Source organism: Callospermophilus lateralis, chromosome 12, assembly GCF_048772815.1.
Source record: "Callospermophilus lateralis isolate mCalLat2 chromosome 12, mCalLat2.hap1, whole genome shotgun sequence".
NCBI lineage: Eukaryota > Metazoa > Chordata > Mammalia > Rodentia > Sciuridae > Callospermophilus > Callospermophilus lateralis.
Window position 1 is genome coordinate 64,651,983 of NC_135316.1, and position 18,423 is coordinate 64,670,405.

General features: G+C 35.1%; 1 non-coding gene across 1 annotated transcript; it reads left to right on the plus strand.

The window, feature by feature from the left end:
* The first annotated feature begins 11,886 nt into the window (after window positions 1-11,886).
* Trnav-aac (transfer RNA valine (anticodon AAC)) lies at window positions 11,887-11,958 on the plus strand. The gene has a single exon. It is a non-coding gene; the product is annotated as a tRNA-Val (tRNA).
* Window positions 11,959-18,423: the final 6,465 nt, after the last annotated feature.

Below are 18,423 nucleotides of genomic sequence, written 5' to 3' on the forward strand. Positions count from 1 at the left end.
CAGGGGAGAGATAAACTAGGCTCCACCTTATTTGGAAGGGAAAATGTCAAAGAATTTGTGAATATATTTTAAAATCACCTTGGAAGGTATATTTTTCAGGAATACAGAAGATTCAGAATTGAAAAGATTTAAGGATAGATTAATACACTTACACATTATTATTATATGATAATAAATATATATGAAATATGGAATCTAGAAATAGGCTAGATTCCTGAAGTTGGTTTATTGCAAGAAAATGGCTCACATGATTTTGGATGCTGATATATCCCAAACCTGCAGAACTGAGATCCCAGATCAGTTTAGAGCTGGAAGCTATTGGAGAAATAGGAAGAACTGATATCCCAGTTAGAAAGCCATCTACAGTCAGGAGAATTGTGTCTTACTGAGGGGAGAATCAACCTTTTTTTTGACCTCTATTTAGGCCTTCAAATGACTGAATGAGACTCACATTATGGAAGGCAATCTACTTTATTCAAGTTCACTGATTTTAATGTTAGTATTTTCCAAAGACATTCTCACAGAGATACCCAGAATAAAATTTGCCAACTGTCTTGCCCAAACTGACATATAAAATTAATAATCACAGTAGGCATTCAAAAACATAATCAGTAATGACATATTTATGTTCTTTTAGAATTTCATTAATTTACTCACCCTTTCTCTAGAAAACAAAATGCACATATTTGAATAGAATATTATAATTTGCTGACCACTTTTCAAAAGCTTTATTACAGTTACATTTTATAACACACAGCATGAGAAAACTAAGGATTAGATAGGTTGATTTTTCAATGTCAAAAGACTAACTGAAGGAGCAGAATAAAATATCCAAGAAGGAGTTCTTTGAATTTAGACCCACAGTATTTTTCTTTACACAAGTTTTCCAGCAATTGTATATACTGGCAATAATTGTGGAAACCATGTTTTTTTTGTTTGTTTGTTTTGTTTTGTTTTGTTTTGTAATGTTTACAGTAACCAAATTCCTTTTGTAAATGAAATTCTATACATAATGTAATATTTCCAAAGCGAATCTGCTGAGATAGATGAGTGGGCTGGGCATGAACTCACCTTTCCTCACCTTGGCGGACTTCTAGTACCAACAAGAATCTGTGCAATCTTATTTGAAATCCACTAGCCCAGTATCTGCCTTTGTCTGGAGAATGAGGATTTGTGGAAGGAACAGAAAGTTCCATCTGTCAAGTCAGGAAGGATTACTGGGATATCATTCTCATTTTACTTTCAGCCAGACAGACATCTAGCTCTGGTATCTGAGGGAGCAGCTCCTGGAGACAAAGTGGAGTTTAGATTTGGGAGGCAGAGTATCATATTTTGACTTACTTTACACTGCTTACATGCATAACTTTGTTTGTTCTAAGTTATATCATTTCTGAAGTTGAATTTTCCTCAGTTTTCTGTGATGTGAAAAGAGAATTTTTTTAAAAAAAGGAAAGAAAGAAAATAGGATGCAAGAGCAAAAGGATTTTGGAAAGGTACTTGGCAAAGTGAATGGGAACATAATTTAGAATGTCTAAGTACATTACTTTTTATAATTAGAACATTTCATGATTAGAAATGGTTGATTATAAAACCTCAGCCAGCCTGTCAGCCAGATACTTCGAAAGCTCTGAAAAGAATAATCTCAAAAAAGCCCCACCTCCACAATAAAGTAAGGTAAAATAACACTCCCATGTCCCTAATGAGAAAAGAGTAGAGGTTCCCGAAAAGTCAGGCTAAAATCAATACACTCAGCTCCTATTGTCTACTACAGACATGGGGTTGCACTCTACACATTTCTCGTCTGTCTGGCAGCTCAGACTCACTAAATTACATCATGTCACTGCAAGTCTTCCAAAGCATCAGTGGCTCCCCAAAACCTACAGAACACATTTTCAATTTGGGATCCAGCATATTAAACCCTTCAAATTATATCAAAAGCTTGTGCCTTCACATATTTCAAACCAATGCAATTAAAATAAATTTGACAAACACTAGTTGGGAATTAAAAGGTTCTGTGTTAGTCCAGAAGATAAAAACAAAGAAAGATACAGCCTTGAGAAACTCTCAGCTTAATAGGATAGACTAATAGATACACACACAGACAATCCTGAAATATACTATGGAACGTGCAATAGTAGCTTTGATATAGGAGACAGAGAAGGAAATGATAAAGTTGGAGACTTCCCAGTAATCTTGTATATGTTAAAAATAAATGTTTTTTAGCAAATAGAAAAGTTAGCCAAGTGAGGGGCAGGGACGTCAAATAACAGACGAGGGAGGAGAGATGACTTCTGGGCATAGAAAATAACCACCTAACGCTTTGAGAGAGATTTCCAGAAGTTTCCAATCCCAGCAATCTTGGGGGATATTTCAGTAACATAGCTAAGCAAGGAGGCTCCTCGCTTCCTTCTTAGTAGCAGCAATGAGATACCAGCACTAGCTGAAGCACTGGCCATTCTCCTGCATAGTGGCCAAAGCACTTTTGTTCCAAACATTCAGCCAGAGGGAGGCAGCAGCTTCTGATTTTGAATCACCAATTGCTTTTCTTTTTTTGCTGCTTTGATCCTTTTGTTATGTTTTTAACTAATTCTCCAATTCTATGTTGACGCCTAGAATAATTAATTTTATCTTGAGAGCATATTGACTAAAACTAACTCCTAGCACAGTATTAGCCTCAAATAATGAAAGTTTTCATAGATGAACAGATAAACAATGAATTAATAAAGATGTACTTTTTCTAAAATTAAGGCCTAGTGTAACATCAGGGGGTTAAAGGACAGGTTAATTGAGGAATGGAGAATCTCCCAAATATTTTTAATTAAAATGGGGAATGACTGGAGCCTCACTGTAAGCACATAAGTTCCACTGATGAGTTCCTCTCTTCCATCAGCTTTCTCCAACAAATAAGAGGAGAGAAAATTAGTAATCAGTTTGAATTCAGATATTATGAGTTACAAAACATTCCTTGTCTTTTATTTCTGTTGAAAAATGAAAGTGACAATGGAGAGATTTTACACTTTTCATTGTAAGCTTTCTTAATCCATGTGTTTACTTTAGCTGTATTTTCAGACAGTCTTTGGAGATCAAATCAGAATGATCTGCAAACAGTTTTCATTTTCAATGAGGCCATAAACTTTCAAATGTACAGAAAATCATGTATCGACTATATAGCATTTGAGGCTATTAGGGCCAAAGTGAATAGACTATACTTTTCTTTTGCTAGGGGACAATTTTGTCAGTATGTTCTGGCAAGCAAAGATCAGATGGGGAATTAGAGGGACAGTTTGATTTCTTAGGGAGATCAATGAATATGACAGGTTAATAGATGGTACACAGCTGGTGTCAGGCTCAGAAGAAGTGATGACAAGGGACAAAAGAAAGGACAAAATGAGCATTTATAGAACCAGAGTCCAGTTCTATGTGAAAAATCAGAATGCCCTGGGGAAGAGAGGAGTTAGTGGTTATCTTTCCTGGGATAAGCGGGACAATCAAAACATCTTAGACATTCAGAGGGTCCCCTAGGAACTCTTGTCACTTCTTTCGCAAGGCCATCAAGACTTCAAATAGCACTCTAAGCAGTGAAAACCTCGAGCATGGTTTCTAGTCTAGTATCCCTGCATGACATGCTCCCCAGGGAAGACAGGAAGAAGTTTGCACCTGGTGAAGGTCAGAGACGGGAGACAATTTTTGCTTGTGGCCATTCCCACCCATGGGATGCAGTGAAGCTGAGCAGGGGAAAAAAAAATGTCACAAAAATTAAATATACCTGCATCTATATTCAGTCTCTACTGTTTATTAACCAGGAAAGTAATTCAGCCTCTATGATCCTGTTACCTTAGCTATAAAATAATAACTATATCCATTGATCACTGAAGGTTTAAAGTGAGAAAATGGGATGATTATAATGATGGTGACAACGATGACAGACATTTGTGCAAAATTTACATCAGACACTATTCTAAGTGCTTCACGCCTGTCACATTATTTAAGATGCATGATATTCCCGAAGTGCCCATGCAGTAACTGGCGCACTAAGTGATAATACACGCCAGTGGCCTTGCTGGTGCAGGTTGGTGGTGCTAGACATGGCGCTGTTATCATTGCTTCCCTTTGAGGTCCAACCACTAAGGCTACGATTGATTGGGAAGCTAAATACGCCTTCCCATGTTCATTCTACTTCATCAACAGACATTCTTACTCAAGAACAGAATGACCTAAGCAGAATTTAGACCACCTACAGGAGACCAAAGCAGCGTTATTTTATAATATTTATCTCATCTATGCAACTAAAATTAAAAAATAAAATAAAAGTACCACCAGCAGGGCAATTTGGGGCCTGGTGAATAATATTGAATTATGAACTAAAATATGTTTTAATACCACTTGTCCAAGATTTTTTTTTTGAATGCTTATTAAGGAAAGGCATAATTCGAAATTAAAGTGCATGAAGATATGATAACTGAGGGGAAAGGACAGATACAAACAGTATGTAGATATATTTAAGGGACATATTCAAGTGACAAATTAATAGTAATTGTAGATGTGGAACATATTCAAGAAAAATCAGAGGATAATGCTATATATCAAACTGTTGCAAATCCATAGAATGTAAAGATAAAGGGAGAGGACTATATGTGTCTAGAAAATTTAGTTGTAGATGGACATAATACCTTTTATTTTATTTTTATGTGGTGCTGAGGATCAAACCCAATGCCTTCCACGTGCAAGGCAAGCACCCTCCCCCAACCCTAATATGATCATTTTTGTAAATAATTTTTAAATCAGATATAAAGTTATCTACAGATGACTAAATTATGTTATATGCATGTGTGATTGTGCCATAATGAAATACACTATTTTGCACAATTAAAAGCACCAATAAATAAGTTCTAAAAAATATAATATTTACAGAAACAGTGAAGGAGTAGTGAGTGGTGTGCTTTGACATCAGAGTTGACTCCTAACTGCCAAGTTCTTTTCCATATCTTAAGGTTCTCATCCTTGTCTACTAATTGGGATATTAGTAACTGCTTCACTGAGGTAGACCTGTTAAAAAAGCCATACATGTAAAATGTATCATGTGCTAGTCTCTACATAATACTCAATAAATGTTAGCTCTTCTACAAAGTAACAGCTCTAAATCCTTCACTATTTATATGAAGTGGGGTGGAAGGGTGAATTCATTAGGTTAAAAAAAAAATACTATTTAGTGGATCCTTTCTGTTCCAATAAGATAACATCATAGCTCTTGCAGGTTTAAGGTAGGGAGAAAAGAAGTGGTAGCATTTTATGAGTAAGGGTTATTATTGTAACTAGGTAAATCATAATAAAAACAGCAAGGATCTATAATCCGCTTCATTTGTCAATTCTTTATAGAATACAAGATAATTTTAAATGGTGATCTTTAAAGAGCTTGATGGAAGTAAATAGAAAATAAAAACTAAAGAATTAGCTGACAATATTTTGAGAATAATCCTTAGCAATAAACTAACTGCCCTAGGAAATCAAGGAAAAAAAGAAGACTTTGGAAGAAGACATTGTATCATTGTATATAAGAAATGAAATATGTTGCTTGCAAAGCAACATTCATAATAGGCTTGAACTATAGAAAATTAACTTCCAGAAAGTTAAAATTACACATTAGAACTAATAAAACTCATGTGAATGTAACTATATCACTATTTTCATTATTTTATTGCTTAAGGAGTCTTAAATAACTGCTGAAATTCAGTAGTTGGGGTTTTGGGAAACAGATGGCACACAGTGTTCCATGAAATACAGTTTAAAGCGGTTTGTTAGGACATTGGTTCAATGTCTAGTCTTTACCCAGTGTCATCTGGGGCCATTAGCTTGTATCTACAAGCTGCACTTCAAATAGAGCACCAGGGTGAATGCAGAAAGGCTGCCAGTAGGGTGTCAGCTGGACTAGTACAGAAAAACCTTTTCTAAGAATTCCCTCCCATTGTTAGGAACCAGTTTGCTGTAGAACAGAAGAACCTACTGTTTGCTTCTCTCTGCTCTCAGCACCCTTGACTAGTAGTGCTACAATGTTGTCAGACATCATCTCAGGTGAAACACGTATGTTTCAAACCCAAATCCTCCCAATTTGTATTGTCTTGAGTTGCCTGATTTGACATTGCTCAGGATGGTACTGGTGTTTACATCAACCCACTCACTTTATAAGGAGGAAGTCTCATTCTATTGCAGGATTTACTTTTTAACAAAATGTTTCCCATTTTTCTAATCTGTCTGCAGTGAATCATTTTCAAGAGCAAGTGCTTCCTCTGGATGCATGCAGCAATAACTTTTTATTAAATATGACTTTATATTGTTTGCATTTTGGGTAAAGAGAAGAGAGAAAGATTGAACACATCTTTAGCTTTTTTTATCCTGTAAGTCTAGATATAGAGTAGAAATTACCCTATAATTCCCTTCATTTATTGCCACACAGGATATTTATTGAGTAGTTACTAAGTGCTCAGACTGTCAAGCATTAAATAATTAAAACAATTAAAATCCACCTCATTCCCAAAATCTCTACAACCGGGAAATGAAAATAGGTAGAAGCTGTAAGAAAATGATTAATAAATTATAGTTTTTCAATTATAACTCAAACAAAGAATATATTTATTTATCATATATTATCTGAGGCAACAAGTTATATTAATTAAGGGGCAATCTAATGCAATTTATTTCTCACCTCTCTCTCTCTCTCTCTGTCTCTCTCTCGGAATTCAAGGTCAAAGAGACATTTAAATCTAGGTGTTACCAATGTATTGTATTAACCTATGTATCAGCTGCAAAAATAAACAATTTATTTCATCTTTCTCAACTTTAATTATATCATTTAGAAAATGGGACAATATTATGAGAGAGTCTATATACATGCATCTAACATAATATGCATAAATGAGATACTATGCAGTCTATGCCCATTACTGAGGAATACTTTTTCCGTTTCCTATGCCCAGAGTTATGTCCTGACAGTAGGGTTGATGAACAGCACAAGTGACAACTAAAGAGAATTTTAATGTATATTATATTTTTACCCTCAAAGAACTTCTACTTCAGGAAAGTATGACAGATCCTCATTTATGAAAAGATCATTCATATTATTGTAGCATACAAAGGTTTACAGTGAGATACCCACAGAACTTTAACTCAGATTTTATATCTGAAGTTCAATTTGTAAATTTGTACTGGAGGAAATGTGTCATCTGGTGAACAAGTTCATACTATCAAGCATCCACAGACACAAGCCCAAGAAGGCCTGGGAAGCTCTCACACAGTCAAACACACAGGACATCCACTATGGTTGTGGTGAGAGGAAGCCCTGAGTAGTAGCCACTCATGTTCCCGTCAGTTCAGTCAACAAGTATGGACGCTGACCTTCATATTCTTTGTTCTGATACCAACCTCACAGTCTTGTGATCATAATTTGACACCCCATGTAGACCTTCATCCTAGAGACATTTGACCCACAACAAAAATACTCCTTTGTAAATTATCTTTTCATTATAAATGGTTAGCTATAAATTAATAAATACATCAATTTTCTATGAGTTTGATAAGCAGAATCACTCTCTTTGAGTCATTTTTGGGTACAAAAATCTCTATAAGGCTCTGGACAACAGGGCTGTGACCAGAGCCCAGGTCATATAAAGAGGAATACTTTTTCCAGTCTCAATAAATACTAGACAATATGTTGTATATTCCAGATTAGTGCTATAAATTAAATCCAGGTTAAAAAAAAACAAAACAGAAGAGAATGCTGTCTTTTAATGTTTCTACCATTGAAAATATAAAATAACCAATAAAACCCCCAAATTTCATAGCAATGGTCCTCAACTACAGTTAAAATAAAACAACCTGCTTAACTCTTATGAACCACTCTGGAAAGCAATAAGGAGATTTCCCATAAAACTAGGAGTGAAACCACCTTATGACCCAGGCATTTCACTCCTTGGTATTTATGCAAAAGAACTAAAATCAGCATCCTAAATTGATACACTCACTTCAATGTTTATAGCAGCACAATTCATGATAACCAAATTATAGAATCAACTCAGATGCCCATAAATAGATGAATGGATTAAGAAATTGTGGTAAAAATACACAGCAGAGTTTTACTTAGCCATAAGAAGAATGAAATTATAGCATTTGCTAGTAAATGGATAGAAACGGAGAACATCATGCTAAGTGAAATAAGCCAGACACGGAAAATCAAGGGTCAAATATTTTCCCTCATATGTGAAAGAGCAGAACAAAGAAAGCAGAGATGTAGATCAGATATCACACAGATATATAGGGAAGAACAGTTAAGTAGAAGGAGATTGAGAGAGAGAGAGAGAGAGAGAGAGAGAGAGAGAGGAGGGATAAGAAAGGGGAGGAAATGTATAATGAATTTTTAAAAGGTTGATGCTATGTGCATATATAAATATACCACAAGGAATTTCACCTTTATGTATAAGGAGAAAAAAACAATAAAAAATAAATAGATGAACAAAAGGAAGATCACTGGAGTAGAGGATGGAGCATGAAGGGAGGGAGGAGGGAGGGCAAATGGGTGATATATGAACTGAAATCAAATTGCATGCATGTACAATTTTGTCAAGATGAACCCAACTACTCTGTTTAACTATAATGATCTAATAAAAAATTTTAAAAAATAGCCTATTTTGATATATATATATATATATGTACATTTATGTATAAGTACACACACATACACACACACACACACCCCACACACACACATAAATAGACACACACACACACTCCAATGATTAGTCTTACTGGACCCATAAATCCACAGTTCAAAGATATATGGCTAGGATTCAGCATGAGGGAGCCCTGGGTTTCCACTCTCATAATTCTCTCTCCATATGACTCTAAGGTGTAGGTAAGGCTTGTGAATCCATAACCTGTAGCCATTAATATAAATGAAAAAATAAAACAAGCCTGGAGGAAGCTATACGTTATTAGAGACTATAAACCCAATTTAAATGGACAACTTTTATTCCTCTAGAGTCATTTCCATGTGGAATCTCAGGCTTGCTTTCAATGCATCATTGGCATGTTTGGAAAAAAAATTCAGAAATTTGCAATTATTGAAAATTTTCTCAATTTTTAAACTTGACAACAAATTCATAATTTTAAATATTATTCTGTAAATTTCTGAAAAAATATGTTTAGACCTCAAAATTGTGTCCTCGGAACGTAAAGTAAGAAAAGCTATGTGACGTGCAATGCCAACTCAGAGACAAAAAAAAAAAAAACGCAGGTTCTTCAAACACAAAGAAAACAATGAGCACTTATACTGATTCTATTGTTTTAACATTCTACTGACAAAATTATCAACCAGAGCAATGCTTTGCTTTTCCCATTGATATCTTATCTTGACTTTCGTCAAGAGCATAAGTGTCCTGAAAACAGAAACTACATTTACTTTCATCATTAGCTTTACTTCCCTAGCCTTGAACACATACTTGAATGTTTATAAGTCCTTGAGACTGTTGTAAATTGGATATACTCATGTTTTACATATAGACAAAATAGTTTTCTTTGTCATATCTACTAAGAAAAAAATATGTTGTGGATTGAGCAAGTATCTAAGGAATGGAACTAGTGATCAAAGCCGTCTGTTAATTGTGATTCATTCTCTCTCTTTACCACCTTTCTTATCTTCTCAACTTCCCTCCCTTCTCTTTCTCCCTCTTTCTCAAAAACTGGTATGCACTCATTCTTTCAGATGATGCATTCTAAGTGAAAACAACCTGTAAGGAAACTGAAAGGAGTAACTTTTCTTAACATAAAACAGTGAACAGTCATGAAAAGGCTGGAATATTGATGGTGAAAGATTTTAATTACACTGATATTGATTAGGATAATAGCAATTTAATTACAGGGAAGAGTCAAAGTTCTGTCCTCATTACATTGTTTTCTGTTTCTAAGAGTTTCCTTGTCTAGTTTTTATAGGGAAGAACTTTTTTGGTTGTTGCTGTTTTGTTATTTATATATTTCCTGGAACTTTTCCCAAAAACTCAGCCAAGTATGATAAATCAGATTGAAGCTTGGGAGCATCTCGAATCTAGTTATCAACTTATTATTTGATTTGAAATGCTCAAGAGAGTATGCTGTTTATGAAGAGAAACAATGCAAGCAGTTTTGACTTTGGGGGGGAGGGGAAAGCTTTTGAAAAATGCAAAGTGCCCTGAGGAATGTTGATTGGAATTCTATGAGGTATGAGAAATCTACTGCACATAAGTAAGGAATTGAGCATTTAGGAAACAATTGGAAAGGCTAGCATTGAAATTCAACTGAGAAGAGTAGTAATCACAGTACTGAATTTAGAGTGAAAGAGTTGAATATGAAATAAAATATAAAAATGCACACTAAGGGACAGTTAAAGAAATCCTGAGCTTGTAGTCGAGGGGCCTTAAAAATGTACCTTGTGCGTGATACAGGTTATAAAAATATCCTGAAAATATTACTTACTTCAGATTTACAATGAGGTAAATTCTTCATTATGTTGTGGTATTACAGAATATAAATACATTATAGCTTCTAATTAAATACTTCTTTTTCTAGAATTTATTTACTCAAGGGAAATCTAGAAAACTTGAATCTAAAAAAACTGATAAGAATCTTATAAGTACAAATAACATTATGAGAAAAAACTTTAATTTGGTTACTTTGGGTATTTGTAATCGTTGGATTGAATTGCAATTATTTTGTTACACATAGATTTGGTTTAATATTCTTTGTTTTAGAAGAGATTTGACCTCCGTAAGATATATACACATAAATAAAATTAAAAGGTTAAAAATGTTCATCATCTCTAGCAATTAGAGAAATGCAAATCAAAACTACTCTAAGATTTCATCTCATTCCAGTTAGAATGGCAATTATCAAGAATACAAGCAATAAAAGTTTTTATGAGGATAAAGGGAAATAATTCACTCATACATTGCTGGTGGGAATGCAAATTGGTGCAACCACTTTGGAAAGCAAAATGGAGATTCCTTAGAAAACTTGGAAAGGAATCACAATTTGACCCAGCTATCCCACTCCTCTGTTTATACCCAAAGGACCTAAGATCAGCATACTACAGTGACACAGCGACACCAATGTTTATAGCAGCTTAATTCACAATAGCCAAACCATGGAACCAACCTAGACGCCCTTTAACAGATGAATGGATACAGAAAATGTAGTATATATATACACAATGGAATATTACTCAGCCTTAAAGAAAAATGAAATTATTGCATTTGCCAGTAAATGGATGGAACTAGAGAATATCATGCTATGTGAAATAAGCCAGTCCTAACATACCAAAGGCAGAATGTTTTCTCTGATAAGCAGTGTGTTGGGGGAGAATGAAGGAACTTTGGATTTTGCAGAGGGGAATGAGAGGAAGGGTGGGATGGTGGGAATGGGAACGATAGTAGAATGAGACAGACAGACATTATTACCCTATATACATGTACTGTTACACTACTGGTGTGACAGCACCATGTACAGCCAGAGGAATAAGAACTTGTGCTCCATTTGTGTACAGTGTGTCAAAATGCATTCTACTATCATGTATAACTAATTAGAACAAGTTTTAAAAAAATAAGAGACCAGTAAAATAAAGGAAGGGGATCAGGGGAACAGTGGGGAAGAAAATGGAAGGTACAGGGGAATTAAACTGATCAAATTATACTGTTTTATTAAGTGCATAAATGAATAAATATAAAAAATTAAAAGGTTATAATACATATAGAGAACAGTACATGAAAAAACAGAGGAAGAGCATAAAGTATTTTAATACATGAGAGCTCACAGCCTTCTTCCCTCTGTAGTCCTTTCTTCCTTTTAAATCTTAGTACAGGGACTTAAGGGTGTATAGCTCAGTGGTAGAGTGCTAGTCTAACAAGCTAGAGGCTTTGGGTTCAATTCCCAGCACAGTCAAACTGTCATAGAGTATGTACTTAGGCACTTTTAAAATTATAAGAAACTGAGAGTATGAGAAAATTTTGTCTTGAAAAGCTAATTTAGATAGAGTACCAGCCATGTATCCAATAGGATTTCCTTCCACCAGGAAAGTAAGTACATTGGAACTATAGACATGTACCAAATGGGAATTGCTTGGTATAATTTAGTTCAATCCAAGATTTCATCAGAGTTATCAAGTTCCTATTGTAAGTTGCTTAACCCAACAGAGGCAAGGATGCTAAAATGAACTAGAGTGGTATGGCAGCACCTAAGGATTTCAGGGCAGTGGATTAGAATCATTTCTCTGTACAGATGCTTTTAAGGAGTAGCAGCCACAAATATATCCACCAACACCAAATATATCCAAGAAGATCCCATCCAGGCCACAGTCATCCCAAAGTCAAAGAACAATAACAAGTCAAAGAACTAAGCAGGTGAAAGGAAGTTAAGTGGACCTCAGAGCTGAGTGACAAAGCAGGCAAGAGTAGTGAATCAGGAGCAAGGCGGAAGTCAAGTCTGTCCTGAGAGTTTATTCACAATAAAAAACAATTCCTGGAGCGCTAACCAAGCCTCTGACACCACCTGATACTTAAGGTGGGAAGCAGTGATCCTGGAGCATAGTCATACCTACCCCAACATCACGTGCTCTGTTACCGCCACAAGATCACCAAATCCAGGCAGACACCCAAAAACGCAAGTGAACACCAGCAGGACCTGTGGTGTAAGATAGGAAATCTCTTTTCTTCATATTGACTAAAGGAGAATCAGTATTATAGCAAATTTGGCAGAAGAAAGACTAACATTTTCTGGCTCAGTTCAGGAGTCTTTCCAGAAGGGCAACATTAAAACAAATTTGTTCTACTAGTGAGGAAAGTTTAATTAATCATAATCCTGATAATCCTCAGCTGTTGGCACACTGCCACCCTTGGTCCATTTAAAGCCCTTTTATTTATTTTCAATTCTTTTTGTTTTTTCCTGAATCCTTAACCCTGAATTCATCCCCCTCCTTCACTTAGGAATCTATTAAAATATCAAAACATGACGTCATGTATATAAAATTTCTTTGCACATTGTATTTCTGTGTGTAAGTGTACATGAATGTGTATTTAACTTACCTTAATAGTATGGATACAGTTCTAACTACCCTTTAAAAAGCGAAGATGGTACTGCATGGTTATCCATTTCATTGTTTCTAACCATTGCGTAAATCCATAGTAAATATCTATCATGATTCAGTTATCTATTCCCCTAATAATATAATACGAAATCTTAAAGAGTTGTTGATTTATTTTCTGTAAGTGCCCATTGGTTTTATTTTGTTTTATTTCTGGCATTCAAATAATCAGTACAATTTACATCCAGATTTTATGGTTTAAATAGCATGTTTTTTTGTATCGGTATTGTTATTTCTGATGTTAACATTAGGTAGATGTCTATGGACGTCCTGTTTTCAACTTAAATATATCATTTCTAAAATATACTACAATAGCTAATAACATGAAAACATGTCAGTGATTACAGGAATTTGGGATATAAATACATCATAGCAAGGGTGGGTGTAATATAAATTTTCTATGAGATTAAAAACTTATTTTGGGTAAATTAATTTGTGGCAATTTGTACTAAAATTACTGTCTCACAATTGAAAATAGCTTTATAATGTTTGCCCATTAAAATTCTAAAAAAAAATAAATAAATCAATGGTTCCCTTGATGACTTTAGTCACAAGTAAATAAATGAGAAAGTATTCACAGTACAATGTGTGGGAGAAAATATTCAAAGCAAACAATAAACCAGTGATCCAGTATCACGGTGACTAAATATTACAAAATGTTAACACAGATGTCCAATGTGAAAAGAAAAAAAGTTGGGTTCTGTTAATTAGGGTATTTATTCAAATCAGACAATGTATTCTATCCAATATGTAGAGTGCCTTTTTACTTATAATTTTAGAGTGGAACTTAGAGAAGGAATGATCAGACATCAGGCATGCAGGAGATTGAGATAAAGGGAGACTCTGGACAAGCAACACAGCATGGCAGGCTAAGGACTCAGCCATACATATTTAAGAGCTACATTAAAATGCAGCAGGAACCCCAAGCAGTGACTGTCAAGGAAGCTGGTTCTAAATGGAACACCTTGTTTAATTGATGTACGACTTTAGGTTAGTCCTCTAACCTCTCAAGAATGTCCTGTTCCTCTATTAAATGAGAGAAAGAACATGTCCCACCCTGTGTAACATGTTGTGATCATAAAACCCAGTGACAGTAGAGCTGTTGGAGTAAAAATGAACATAAGAATTTTAATATTCAAACAGAATGATTCATAACTGAAGCTGATGTGCTGACCACCAAGAAGGAAACATGAATAACATAGAAGCTGGTGCTACAGGCTTTGGAGGATTCTCTCTTACCACTGAATATCTTTTTATTGAAGTTGATGTGTTATAACTGGAGAATAATTTAGAATAAAAGTGTGTTTAAAAGACCAAAGAAAAGTATTTAACAAGATTATTAGGCTTATACATACTAAGTCACCAACCAAGAAGTGTTATTTGGTACTGTTGACTGCAGAGTACCGCACTCACAGTCACAGCAGGGGGATGAGATCCAGGGAGCTTAAATAAAGGCCAAAGCACTCTCCATACCACCACCCTACCAAACGTGCATGCACATGTGCGTGGTGCACGCACACACACTGGAAGTACACACATAAATTAAATAGTAAAAATCAAGTTCAAAAAATTTTTAAAGAGTTGAGAGAAAAATGATAACAAAAAATGATGTTTCCTTCTTCTCAGGCCAGAAGCGTAGAGGACAGATGCAGTGCACATTTTAAAAGAATTCCAAAAGGAAAGCAAGAAGCAGTGGATACGTAAATAATACAAGAAAGAACTAACCAAATCTAAAAGGATATTTTCTAGCAGAATTCAAGTTAGAGTACTCATTTCTAGATCTATCTTGGTAAATTTTGGTGTTGTAAAGATTAAAATAAATAGCTAATAAACCAATTTGCCTACCAAACATAAAATAGCAAGTTACAAAAAAATGAGGGTAGAGAGGAGAAGTGTTTTTGTATGAATTGATAAATACAATCAATAGGAGCCTAAGACTCCATTTTGCTGCCTTCTATAAGAAAAAAAAAATGTTACAACAGCTGTTTCTGAGAGACTGAAATGAAAGCTGTTTTCTTATTTAAAAAATGGACTTTCTATACTTTGTACCCCCAAAATTGTACCCTACTCAGGATGCAGCAGTGGTTGTGGCGAGCTACATCCTGGGTATGAAGGCCCTTGTGAGTCTACACAACTTTGAAGTAGATTCTTGCCCCACCTGTCTAGCACCTGCTTGAACCCAGGACTGTGGTCAACTGAACTGCAAAGCTCATGCCTTTTTAGCTTCTGTTTATCACTTGCTTGCTGACTGGAAAATTCTGGTCTGGCCTAGAGCTCACAGGTCCCACGTATTAATGTTTTAATTTCTATGATTGGCTAGCTTACCTGAGGACAAGCAAGTCACTTATTTGTGGGTTTTGAGCTTGAGTCTCTGCAGTACGTGACAGTCCCTGGCCAGGTAAATAAAGCTCTCTTTTGATTTGAAATTCATACTTAGAGTGCTTTCTGGAGCAACTCCTCATAACAGAAGAAAGTGTATCCATTGCCCATCTTTATATGGAGTAGGTAAAACAGCAATTTTACCATTTATAATTAGATAAACACAGATTCAGGAACATTTTCACTTAAAGATAATAATAAATAGAAGAAAATGAAGGTGCATGGCTTCCAAATCACTAGAGACCAAAAAACAGAGAAAAAAAAATTATGGAAGAAAACTAAAAGTATTAAGGTAAAAACAGCAAGAGTATATCAGAATTATATCATATTGTTCCACTATGATAGTATAATCAACAAAGACATAGAATGACTTTACTGGATTTTATACCTATTCTTTCCTCCCAAATTTATGTTTTTGTGAAAGTTCCTGGTCCTTTCCCCCAGAGCCTCATGTCTCAGAGGATCTGCAACTCACCTTCAGCTCCATAGAGAGCTCAAGGTCTGATTCTTTTTGACAATGATTTGTTCAGAAATGGTTAAGTGAACAATTCTGACCAGTGAGATGTAAAAGAAAATCTAGTGTGATACTTCTGGTGACTCATCTTCACTGTAAAGCAAGCTATATGACATTATCATCTCTTTTTCCTCTTGACATTGTTATGACTGGGTGCAATGCCTAGAATTGGTACAACCCTGAAACCATTGTCTTGCAATCTTGTAGCTATTGTGTAGTTATTTGCACTCAGCGGTTTGATAACTTTCCTGAGATGAAATAGTAAGTGGCAAATCAGTATACATCTCCACACCTACTTCTTATTCTGAAATTAATGTTCTTTCCAACACTTCTTATTGCTTCTAGCCAAGCATATGTTAGAGCTTACATTGACTTTATGTGTTTATAAAGTTTTGTTAATCCCAGTCCACTATTTATTCTACAACATCATGGTATAAAATATTCCTGCATTTTGGTTAAGGATAGAGCTATGCTTATTGTTTGTTGATATTATTGTTTAGGGTGATATACCAAGTAGATGTCTATGAGCTTCCTGTTTTCAATCTGTAGAATATTTTTTTTCAACATATCCTTTCTTAAATATACTATGAATATCTGATAGCATGGCTAATGATTGCTCTTTTGTGTCTTTTCCAGATTAACTTTTATGTCTGTCTTTGTATGACTGGTGAAACTCAGGTTAAATGCTTTCTCTGGCAAATCCTTTTGGACTTGTGCAGACTCTATTAAGCTTCCCCTTTTCTGCCCTCCTTGCTTTGAACCTTCCTCTTCCCCTGTGAGCTGCTGTTTCACTCCTCCTTTATTCCAGCACATAATGCCATGCCTAGTGCATCATGCATGATTAATGGTAATGGAAAAGTCCTTGAATGAATTGTTCAGTGATTAAGTGAGTGAATGAATGAATGATGGTAGATGCATCACCTTGTAGTCTAGGCCTATTAAAATTCCAAAAGGATACATCAGGAGTGTTATGCCTTCATCCTCTGAATCTCAAAAGCATTTTATTCCTCTTACTGCACTTACATCCTGCCTTATATTAGTTTGAGTACACTTGCTTTCCTCCTAATCCATAAATTCCTTGAGTTTGTTATCTTTGTCATCTCTAGTGATGCCCCCCGCAGCACCTAGCACAGCATAGTGTCTTTCACTTAATAAAAGCATATGAAATGTATTAATCAATTTAAAGGGATCTTGTTAGTAATAGGAGAGATTTAGAATACTCTGCATTTTGAGGATGGAGTCTTTGAAATCTGTCCCAATATTCTGAGCTCTGTTCACAATAGAGTATGTATCCTGCACTTGTTGATTTGGTATTTTCATAAACATTTTTGAATTGCTACATACTTAACATTTGCATATCAACATGTAATGTTTGTTTACAAACAGCCTTACATTGTTCACTAAATTTTTTAACAACTGCAAGTATAGTCTTCTCAGAAAGATTGCAAGTATCAAGTGACAAACAAGAATCCAGGCTCTCTAGCTTGTGCTTTCCTTTAGAGTCTATTTCTATGTTTCTCTTCAAGAATTTAGACATGTGTGTTTCCTTTTATGGTGCCTACCAATGTGGTTGACACCACAAGTATTTGCATGTCATCTGCATATTTGGGTGTGTGTGCCATTCAAATGTGGACAACTGGCTCTGAGACCAGTGAGATTATTAAAAGAGGAAGATATGTTCATGTTATAGCACCCTCAGTCTTGAATGCCTTAGAAAAATCATTCTCAGGTGATGGAAATGAGAGGATAACCATGTGCCCAATTTGGCTCATTGCACAAATGTGAAGTGATTATATATGTGTGTGTGTGTGTGTGTGTGTGTGTGTGTGTGTACAAACATTCATGTATGATCCTCTAGAGTAACAGAGAAAATAGCACTGTTAATAGTAATCTATAAAACAAATTTGACCAAAGAATATAAATAATTTAAGTAGAATATTTGAAAGTGATACTTTTTTTCCACATCCCCATGCCAGAAAATGGGTAAGGGGGTCAAAAAAATACTATATTCACAAGCCAGTTACCTGTTATTTTTAAATAAAAATAACAATTTAAACAATTTAACAATCAGACACACCCACTTATTTCTACACTGTGTATAGCTGCTTGTGAGCTACAAGGGTAGAGAAGTTACAACAGAGACCAGGTGGACCACAAATCTAAATATTTACTCTCTGACCTTTAAAAAAATCAGTAGTCTAAACTACATACAAATATCAAATGATTATGATGGTATTCCACCACCATCAAGACACATTCCATTAGATGTGCAAGAGTTGGTGTGTAACCTGTTTAAAATTGATTGAAAACATTTTACTAGCTCTGAGGGACAATCCTTGGGCAGCGTGGGTAGAGAGTATAGGTGAAGAATAAA